The 10,037-nt window shown below is 43.0% G+C and overlaps 1 protein-coding gene across 5 annotated transcripts in view; it reads left to right on the top strand.

Moving 5' to 3' along the window:
* Nucleotides 1–10,037, top strand: part of LOC133134980 (LIM and calponin homology domains-containing protein 1-like) — a 124,954-nt gene that overhangs the window by 62,540 nt on the left and 52,377 nt on the right. The gene's annotated exons all lie outside the window — the stretch shown is intronic.

The raw sequence follows: 10,037 nt of genomic DNA, 5'->3' as shown, positions 1-10,037 counted from the left end.
GATTAATTATATACATTCTCCATGTCTTATATAATTGGTTACACAATTTTCCACTTCCCCAATGGCCCAGCACCATGAGGGTATTTTGTGCTAGCGCAGTCCCCAGTGTTTGGGCATGCCGGTGCTAACGGCTTCACCTTGTGTTTTCTGGAAGGCTGCTTATGTCCCTGCTCTTCTGACCCTGCCTCCCAGGGGAGCAGTTGTGCTGTTCCCTGTGCTGTTCCGCCCATTCAGAGCACCAGGAAATAACCCAGGGCAGAGGTCTCTGTTTTCGTCTGCGGTTCACTGCTGGTCTGCCTCGACAGGGTGTGAATAGGACGGAGAGGTCAGCGATGGCGCAGGTGTGTGGGACTTTAGGATTGTGTTGTCAAAGAGGCACACTGTGAAATTAAGTGCATTTTGATGCATTCAATTAATACCTGTTAATACCCTTTTGATTCCAAGAGAGAATAGTCCAGAGTTCTGTAGTGTGGTATGTCTGCAGTGTTATAAAAAACTAGTACTAGTAGTACTAGTGAGGGTGTGGGTGTCGAATGAATACACACAAGTCAATCAAGCAACCAATATAACTTTTAATTAGTTACCGTAGTGCCCTTTTGACATTGCTGAAGAACTGCATTCATCAAAAAAATGAATTAAAAAATGTAAATGATCAAAAATTAAAACATCTTGAGTTTGACAAAAGTGAAGAGAAATAAAAACAATGTTGGCAAAAATGGAAGAAAAATAGCTGGATGACAGAATTATGATAACCCGAGAAGAGAGGAGAGCGAGCGGTCGGGGCTGTAGAGTGCCTTTTTTGACTGGGTAGGGGGTAATCGAGAGAACGGGGCAAACCGGGTGGAGTTGCGCAGAACAACAGGCCACAATTAAGCTGTTTTTGTAGGAAGTTTGGTTTGGCTGGGCAAGCACTCTCGTCTTATCTGGCCCCTCCGGACAACGGTACCTCCTTGGGCCTGTAAGGGAAAAAAATTTGATTACACACCCATGTTCAAAAAAACACTTTACTGTATGACCCTCCTGAGTTGTGATAGCTCTACATAATGTTTTCAAAAGACACAAAGGACCCACGCCCTCTTTTGTAGGTCGTGGACCTGGGTCCAGTATGTTCAGTGTAGTCTGTAAGTATTTGGACATTGACACATGTTTTGGTCTATACTCCAGCAAACAAACAGTTGAAATAAAATAATCGCTATGTGGTGAAAGTGCAGACCTTCATCTTTAATTTCTGTGTTTTTTAAATCCTATTTTGTGAACTGTGGAGGAATTACAGCCCTTTTTATATTTAGTCCCCAAAACTAAATTGGACAGATTAACACATACTGATATAAAGTCATCCTATCAATAGTCCTTTGTGGTCAGTGACTGCCTGAAGTATACAACTGAGACAACACCAGATGCGGGGTATCTTCCCTGATGATGCTGTGCCAGGCCTCTACTGTAGCTCTCTTCAGCTCGTGCTTGTTTCGGGGGCATCTGTCTGGTCTTCAGCAAGTGAAATGCATGCTCAATTGGATTGAGGTCAGGTGGTTTACTTGGTCAGTCAAGAACATTTCACCTTTTGGCCCCAAAAAACTTGGTTGCTTTGGCTGTATGTTTCGGATCACTGTCCTGCTACGTGGTGAAGTGTTGTCCAGTCAGTCTTTATGCATTTGCTTGGATCTGAGCAGACAAGATGTTTCTGCATATTTTGCCATTCATCCTGCTGCTGCTGTCAGCAATGACACCATCATGGAACACAAGTGAGCCAGTTCCTGTGGTAGCCCTACATGCCCAAGCCATAATACCATGTTTGACCGATGAGGTGGTATGCTTTGGATCATGAGCTTTTCCCTACACTTAGCTTTCCATCACTCTGGTACAGGTTGATCTCCATCTCATCTGTTCATCACACTTTTTTCCATAACTCCATAACTGTATTCTATTCTTGAGGCTTGCCAGGGGTTTGCATCTTGTGGTGAACCCTCTCAGATTATGCTGGCATAGTCTTCTCTTGATGGTTGTGTTTGACACATCACATCTACACCTACATCCTGGAGAATGTTCTTGATCTGTTGAACAGTTACAAAGGGATTTTTCTGCACCATTCAAAGGATTCTTTTGTCATCCACTGGTATTCCGTGGTCTGCCAGGTCATTTTCCATTGCTGAACTCACCATTGCATTCTTGCTTCTTAACAATGTACCAAATAGTTGACATTTTGAGCCATGTCTCTGATAGATTTATTTTTCAGCCTAATGATGGCCTGCTTTACTGCTTAATGTAATCAAACCCCACCTTCTGGTCCTCTTGGTTGTCTCAATTGAGCCAGGAAAGATCAATCGAGCACAAAAAATATGCTAAACAATTACACATTTGACCCAAGTCTGGTCGGCAGTCATGCACGTGAAATCTATTAAATTCATAGCTTTTGCCACAAGTCAACTGATGTCTCAAGACTTAAATCTTACTGACTGTCAGGAGGGTTACAGTTATCACAGATCCATGTTCAGCTGTGGTAAAATAATGGGGCGAGAGGCTCCAAGCTACAACTCCACACCTGCTGTGACACAGGGCTGGGAATTGGTCCTTTGTAATTATCCCATTTATGACCACATAACTCCACTCTTGTCAGGTCAGCGAATCAGGTCTAGTCACGTGACCTTGTTTTCGCACCGGCCCCGCTCTCTCTGCCCTCCAGCAGGCATCAGTGATTACATGGGCGAGACGTCCACGGCCAGAACTTATCGTTGACATCCTCATAAACGTAGACCCTCCCCATTCCCCTTCCTTTGGTGAGAGGGGATACTTTCCTGTGAAGCCTGGTCGGCGGGGTCCTGTGGTTATCGCCTCTCGCAGCCTCAGTCTTTGTGGCCAGGCTCAGACTGTGATTGACTTAGAGTTTTTCACGTCCACTCTAGGGTAGAGCTTTCCCTGGTGTCGCGGCTCACATTCTAAAAGCAGAACCAAGTCTGCTTGGTGCCTTCATTTTTCTCTCTCCCTTCTATCTCTGTGTCTCTCTCATACACACACACACACACACACACACACACACACACACAGTCTTTTGAACTACGCCACAGTGAAACCATGAAGTCTCAGTCATGCAGAAAATCCATATCTTTCCATTGTTATTTCAGCAGCTACCACGTGCCTTTTGTGCTTAAGGTTAAAATGACCATTACAAGCAAGGAGGGAAGGATACCGCCTATCATTAGCGTTTCACGCAAGAAAAGGGTGTGTGTGTGTCCCTGGGTGTGCGAGTTTGTGCGCCTGCGTGTGTGTCTGTGCACATGTGTGTGTAGCGTGACCCTGCAGGGCAGTGGCCCATCTCCCATTCCTCTCTCAGCTCCAGTCAGGCAGGCAGCAGGCAGCAATGCCCTCTCAGCAGTGTGCCCAGGGCACTGCAGAGAGGGACAAAGCGGGCACTGTCCTTCCCACTGCTCGATCGCATTCCCTCCCACGGAGCCAACAATGTGGCCACCGCACCGCAGCCTGTCAATGCCCGGCCTGTGGGCCCTTTCTGAGGTTCGCTGTTTGTTTTAGCGCCGTGCTACTGCTGCTAATGACCCGCCGTGAGGTCATGGGCCGCTGTCACCAGTGATGTCACTATGGTGTCACAGTACTGTCACCCTGCTATGTATGACAAGGCCGGACTCATCGGTGGCACACTGCCACTGGAGCGACATCATTCTTTTGTGACACCAACTCTCTCATTTACATTGCTCGCAAGGGAAACTGGGGTGATTTCATGAACTAGCACTTCTAATCCACCATCTTGGGAGGTTAAATTGTGGGTTTAAAATGAGGTTAAAAGTTGGGCTTTATGCTCTATGTTCAGGTAGCACGTTGTGCATGAACGTTTATAGAGCAAGGGCAGTTCCAAACTTACTGCCCTTAGTAATATGTATACATACATAGGGCAGCCTGTAGCGTAATGGTTAAGGTACATGACTGGGACCCGCTAGGTCATTGTTTCAATCCCCGATGTAGCCACAATAAGATCCGCACAGCCATTGGGCCTCCTGCTTAATCTAATCAGCTATACGTCGCTCTGGATAAAAGCGTCTGCCAAATGCCATTAATGTAATGTAATGTAATGTAGTTGAAACCAGACCAGCACGTACAGTAACAGCAACTATGGATTATTCTCTGTCACAGGTAATGTCTTGGTTTGTTTTTAATAGAAGCAGTGCTGACATCTCATTAGATCCCTGTGTTTATGTGCTCTCCATGCTTCCCCAGCTTAGCATTGTTTTCATCTTTGAGGAAGACAGTAGCGAGCCCACAGGCTGAAAGTGTGCGGTGTGTTTATGCAGATGCTAACCCTATTAGACAGCCGCTATAAACAGAAGCCCAGACAGAATATCACAATGTTTTTTTGTTTTGTTTTTTTGTGATGGCTCCTTAATTTCGAGAAACTTTTTTAGACATTTCACGCCTATCTTTCTGTCAAGCCTTTCGATTATGCTGAGTCTGTTGACATTTTTTTAATTAATGCTGTTTTTGGCAACAGAGGGCATATTGTGGGGAAAAGGAAAAGAGGGAAGGAATTTATTGTTTTGGTTGGGAAGTCCGCAGCTGAAGTATGAACAGGAGCTTGTTGTTTTTTCTGGCTCCATTGTTTCACCTCTCTCTCTCTCTCTCTCTCTCTCTCTCTTAGCCTGCCTCTTTCTTCCTCTCCCCCCTCTCTCTGTCTGTACACTCTCTCTCCCTATCTCCCTCTCTCTCTCTCTCTCTCTCACACATCTGTCTGTTCTCTTTCTCTCTCTCTGTTCTCTCTCTCACACACACACACACACACACACACACACACACACACACACACACTCACTCACTCCCACCCCACCCACTGGCATGACCTCTTGCCTGAACTGTTCCTTTTGGAAGTCCAAAGACCAGGCCCAAGGTTGCAGAGGTCTGTCACAGTTTGGTGTCTTAAGCAACATCACTATGCTCCCGACTCCCACACAGACAATAGAATCAGTCAAACCATGTGACCCTGACCAGGTGTGTATGTTCTCAGATTGCAGTTGATGTGAATAATGTTTGTAATTCCCCAGTGCTGGTCAGGGCGTATATGTATCGTGTCATTTTGAGCACTCAGGTCCCCGAACTTAGATCTGATAGGGAGATAATGCCCTCCCCCCCATCCCCACATGGGGTCCATTCACAAAATGTTCTTTCAACAACAGGCACAACACGATACCTGAACGTTACCCAACCTCCCCCCTTTCTGTTTTCCTGAAGACCAGAGGAAAACAAGACCAGAGGCATTTCCAAAGGGCACGCACATTTTCTCCAAGGAAAGGGCTTGAAAGCAAAATAAATAAATACATTTTTTTAATCTCTGAATATATTTTAGCTTTTCTGAAAAAGCAGTATATGGACCATTTATTTCCATGTATACTGTAGAAATTAATGCCGCGGTGAGATATGAAACTTTTTAAATTGTGGAAAATATATCCATTGTACAAAGTCCCCATTTTGATTTTGTAGTTGTGTCCCTAATATAGTTTTTTCAGTTTTGTGTTTGTACTGCCGAAACAGTCGATAACAGTCAAGTTTCACCCCCATTAAACACAACTTGGCCACTAACATGGTAAATCGGTATAAAATGCCTCATGATGACTTCTCTGGTATTCTAGGAACCAAATCTCAATCATCTGTCTGGCTGGTGTTACAGAGGGTCGGTAAACGCAGAAACAATTTAATCTTTTTGCATAATTGAGGAACTGTTAACTGTATCTTCACAAGACTCCAGTTGCAGCTGTCTGTTCCCACACTATAATTGTGATTGTTATCTTGCTTGTTTTGTATGGCAATAGAGACATTACATGCAATGTTTGTTGTGAAATCTTTGGTCATTAGGTTAATTTCCTTCTGTCAACGAGAACAAGAAGGTCTTTTGGATGCAACTCAGTGTTCTGTGTTTTGATTGCAGTCTGTATGGTTTCATTTGATTGTTTTCTGTAAAGGCATGGTTTCTGGAATAGCCCCATTCACTGTTTGACATCTCTTAAAAACTTTGGTGGGATTAAATAGTAAACATGCAAGAAACATAATAGTATGTTTTCAAGAAGTCCCGTACCAACTTTGCATGTGTTGTATGGGCTTTGTTTGATCCTCTGTAACTGTATAAAATATACAAGCATTTCTTTGTGAATGATTCTGGTGGAACTTTCCCATACAGATGCCAAACTTTCACTTTCTTTACTTCAAGCTCTAAAATGAGATGTTTCTCACAGATTTGAGAAGATTTGAAAGTGTCAAACTGACAAAGTGTCAAAACTTTTCTTTTTTTGTCAATTTCACCCCAAACATAAATCATAAACATAATTAACATAATAGGAGTTTGAAGACATAAGCATTATGTGGGTAGACGGCGTATTCTCGAACTAGCTCTGCAGGCTTTGCATCATTTTTGAGATGTCGAAACGTGTGGAAACCTGTGCAAGGGATTTTTGAATTTTTTTCATAGATATTTATTGAGGGATATTTCGGTTTTTGTTGGATCAATAAAGTTATGATGAGACACTGCTTTGGGAGCCAAAAAAGTTCTACTCTTCCATTTTTACCTTAGCAAATCCTCCACAAGTTTGAGATTATAACATGTTATTTTATTGTGGCAAACTTGGGCTAACTAAAAATATCAATAATCAGTCTGAGAATTATTATAATTTATCATGTAGATCGAAGTTAAGTTACTTTTCGAAAAGCCAGGAAGACTCTGAAAAGGGAACTACAAGAAAGTGCTGTCCCAAACATCTAATACCAGCTCTCACTAGGCTGACTAATGCATGGTGCCCCCAAGGTACAGCCAAATAGTGCTATTTTGCTATTGAACAGCCTAACAGTAGGTTAGTTTTTAATCACTGTCATCTCTATTTTTCCTGTGTTTTTTTCTTCTGCGTAGAGGCTCCCTGAGTTGTCAGAAGTGGTGTGAAATGTGGCCTGAGGGGTCCTGTAGGAAGTGGGATCATGCCCCAGGGGCCCAGAGGTGGCTGAAATTTCATCCATTTTCCAGCAGAGATTGACAGAGAAGCCCTATAGTTCCTGGAGAGTAATCCAGTATGAATAATTAGCAAGCTGCAGGAGTGTGTCAACACATGATCCTCTGCCTAAACATCTGTAATGCATCAGGATACACACAAACACACACACACACATATAAAGTGACCGCCATTGGTCTGGATTGAGCACGTTCTTCCTTCTTTTTCAATAATTATTCACAGCTTAAGCTCTGGTTTAGATGGCTGATACTTTCACAAGCTCTTGAGACTATTATGACAGGTTTATCTTGGTGTTATCAATCAGTGGACCAGGTGCTAAAATGTGAATTATAATACTCCTATTTTTATTTCTATGTAAATCATTTAAGAAGGATCTCCATGGACATTAGAACAAATAGTAATAGTATTGGTTTATTTATACTTCAGCAGTGAAAATCCTTTGACAAATCATCAGGAATTGGAAGATTATGTTTCACATCATTAAACAGGTCAAGCTCTGTTCAAATTACAAGGGAGTTTTGAGATGTCCCCACTGCAACATTGCTGAGTAGGCCTAAAGAACAGCTTGCTGAATAATCACACCGCACTTTTTTACTGCTACTGCTATTGTGACTAGTGCAGTCCAGTAATAGTATCAGGAAAGGCACTCTTCCTGTCTCTCTCTGTAGGACTTACTGCAGTACTTAAAATGGCAAGGTGGCACCATCTGTTAGCAGTTGAGATGTAGACATTGCCCTGTATAATGTAAGAGTATTATTGCATATTACTTCTGGACTGTTAGCTTCACCCTGCAATCTTGAACTCTCCTCCTGTTTTTAGGGAGTAGCATTTTGCCCATGGTGTTCTTGGTCACAAACTCCAGATAGCTTTCCAGTGCTTTGGATTATTTTCTATTAGTCGTGACTAAACAAATCAGTTGCTCCTTCTGGAGTACAGTTCATCAAATCTTTTCTGTGGTAGCCTCCATTGACTCTTTGCCGATATCAGTCAACCTCACAACTTTGTCTATTGCAAATGGCCAACCGTGACAGTATTTCGCAAAAGTCGACCATTTCACAAACATTCCAGTGTTATCTGTGTACAACCTGTGAACAGTTCCAGTAACAGCACAATTTTGGGAAGCCAAGTTTAAAACACAGTCCTGATTTCCACTAAACAAGGCTTGGAACTGTTGGCACTGCTCAGGATGATTTTTGAAATGAACAAATGAACTGTTCCCCTAATACCCCATTCTAGTTGGAAAATTGTGCATGGGAGACTAATCATGGGTTTCTGGGACAGCTTCAGACATACTGTAGCATTTGCATTTTGCATTAATGGCATTTGGCAGACGCTCTTATCCAGAGTGACATACAGTTGATTAGGCTAAGCAGAAGGCAATCCTCCCCTGGAGCAATGCAGGGTTAAGGGCCTTGCTCAAGGGCCCAACGGCTGTGCAGATCTTATTGTGTCTAGACCGGGGATCAAACCACCGGCCTTGCGGGTAACAGTGATGTACCTTAACCACTATAATTTGAAATACAGAAGTTTCTGATGGCCTTTACAATGCCGCATATTGGGGCATTCAGGGGTCTGTGGTCTAAAGAAAGAAAATGCACAGCTCCAAAGCAGCTTGTATGCTAAAATGTAGATATGAGCAGCAGCAGAGCGCTTTTATTCGCCATGAAGTCAAAAGCCGGTACTTTTTTCCTTCTTAGTTCCCAAGCAGCACAAGCTTTTCACTGCCAAGGGTATGTGGACTGTAATGAATTTCATGTTGGAAGCCCCACAACAATTTCCTTCAGTTCAGGTAGCATGGCTATAGAAAAAGGTTGACAACATTTTTTTTTACGTTATCACCTAATATAGACACATACAACCTCACCCTGCAAGCTGCTTTGATGTTACTTGAAGTGTATTTTCTTGCTTTATACCCCAAACCCCAGAATTCCCTGGTTCAGTACCTGCTATTGTAAAGTCTGCTGGTCCACAGGAACTTCTAATAACCCATTTAAATTCAAAGGTTGGTCCTCCATATTACATGGTTTATTTATTTGTGTATTTATTGACCGAGGGGAAAATACATTTTTCTATTTCTCCTACACCTGCATTGTCAATAGGAATAAGTGTCAGCTTGATTACAGCCTTCTTGTAATTGCACTGACATTACTAGTCTATTTTCGTGAGGCAACAGCTGTCTTTTAGAGTGAGAGTGGCAAAGGATACTTATAGGTAAAGAGTTTACGTAAACCTGCCTCTCCTGGATGTCTGGTCTGGATGTGAAGAGGCGGAGAGCTGAGGAGCCTGAGACACTTGGTGTCTGGGCCCAATATAGGGAAGGGATGCCTGGCATTCAAGCCGCCATGTTTTTTTTTTTTACAGCCCTTGGCAGCTCAACACGTGTCTGAGAAATTCAACTCAGAACTTGTATTTTCTTTGAGAACCTTATTTGCTCATGCTGAGACTAGATGTTTGTACAGTATGCGCATTTAGGGCATAAATATGAAAAATTCAACACTTAACAGATCAGAGTGAATTAATATGCAGGTACTTTCAACCGGTGTCAGTATTACATGGATTTTATTGTGGTAGTGTATGCAATACTATAAAACGGAAGCTATACAATCACTTGTTTGTGTTGTGATATTAGTCTCCACTCGAGGTTAGGTTTCAAATGTAGTAGAATGCCGGCAATAATTTGCTCAGTATAATTAAAGGTGTTCGCATGTTGAGTGCACTCAGCCTGTTATTACAGTTATACCTGTGCTAAATTTCAGCAAATATGTACGGTGTTGTATTGAAACGCACCAGCTTTAATCCGCAGGGTCATTTCAAAGCCAAGAACCGGATTGCGTGTTGAGCAGTATTTTAGCGGAAGGTTCACACCCTCCGTTAAAGAAAAAGCGCTCTTACAAGTGACCCAGTTAGCGGCGTCTCGGAAAAAGGAATTTGAGGATGGGCGCGTAGGGCTGTTCCAGTCCCCTGGGGGCATTCTCAACGAGGAGAGGAAGTGAGGGGGGTGGGCAGGGGAAGGAAAAACCTGTTTGTCCCTCCAAAAACAACGGC

The sequence above is a fragment of the Conger conger genome, chromosome 8 (genome assembly GCF_963514075.1).
Source record: "Conger conger chromosome 8, fConCon1.1, whole genome shotgun sequence".
Taxonomy (NCBI): domain Eukaryota; kingdom Metazoa; phylum Chordata; class Actinopteri; order Anguilliformes; family Congridae; genus Conger; species Conger conger.
The sequence above is the reverse complement of the archived record's forward strand: the minus strand, read 5'-3'. Positions and strand labels throughout refer to the sequence as shown.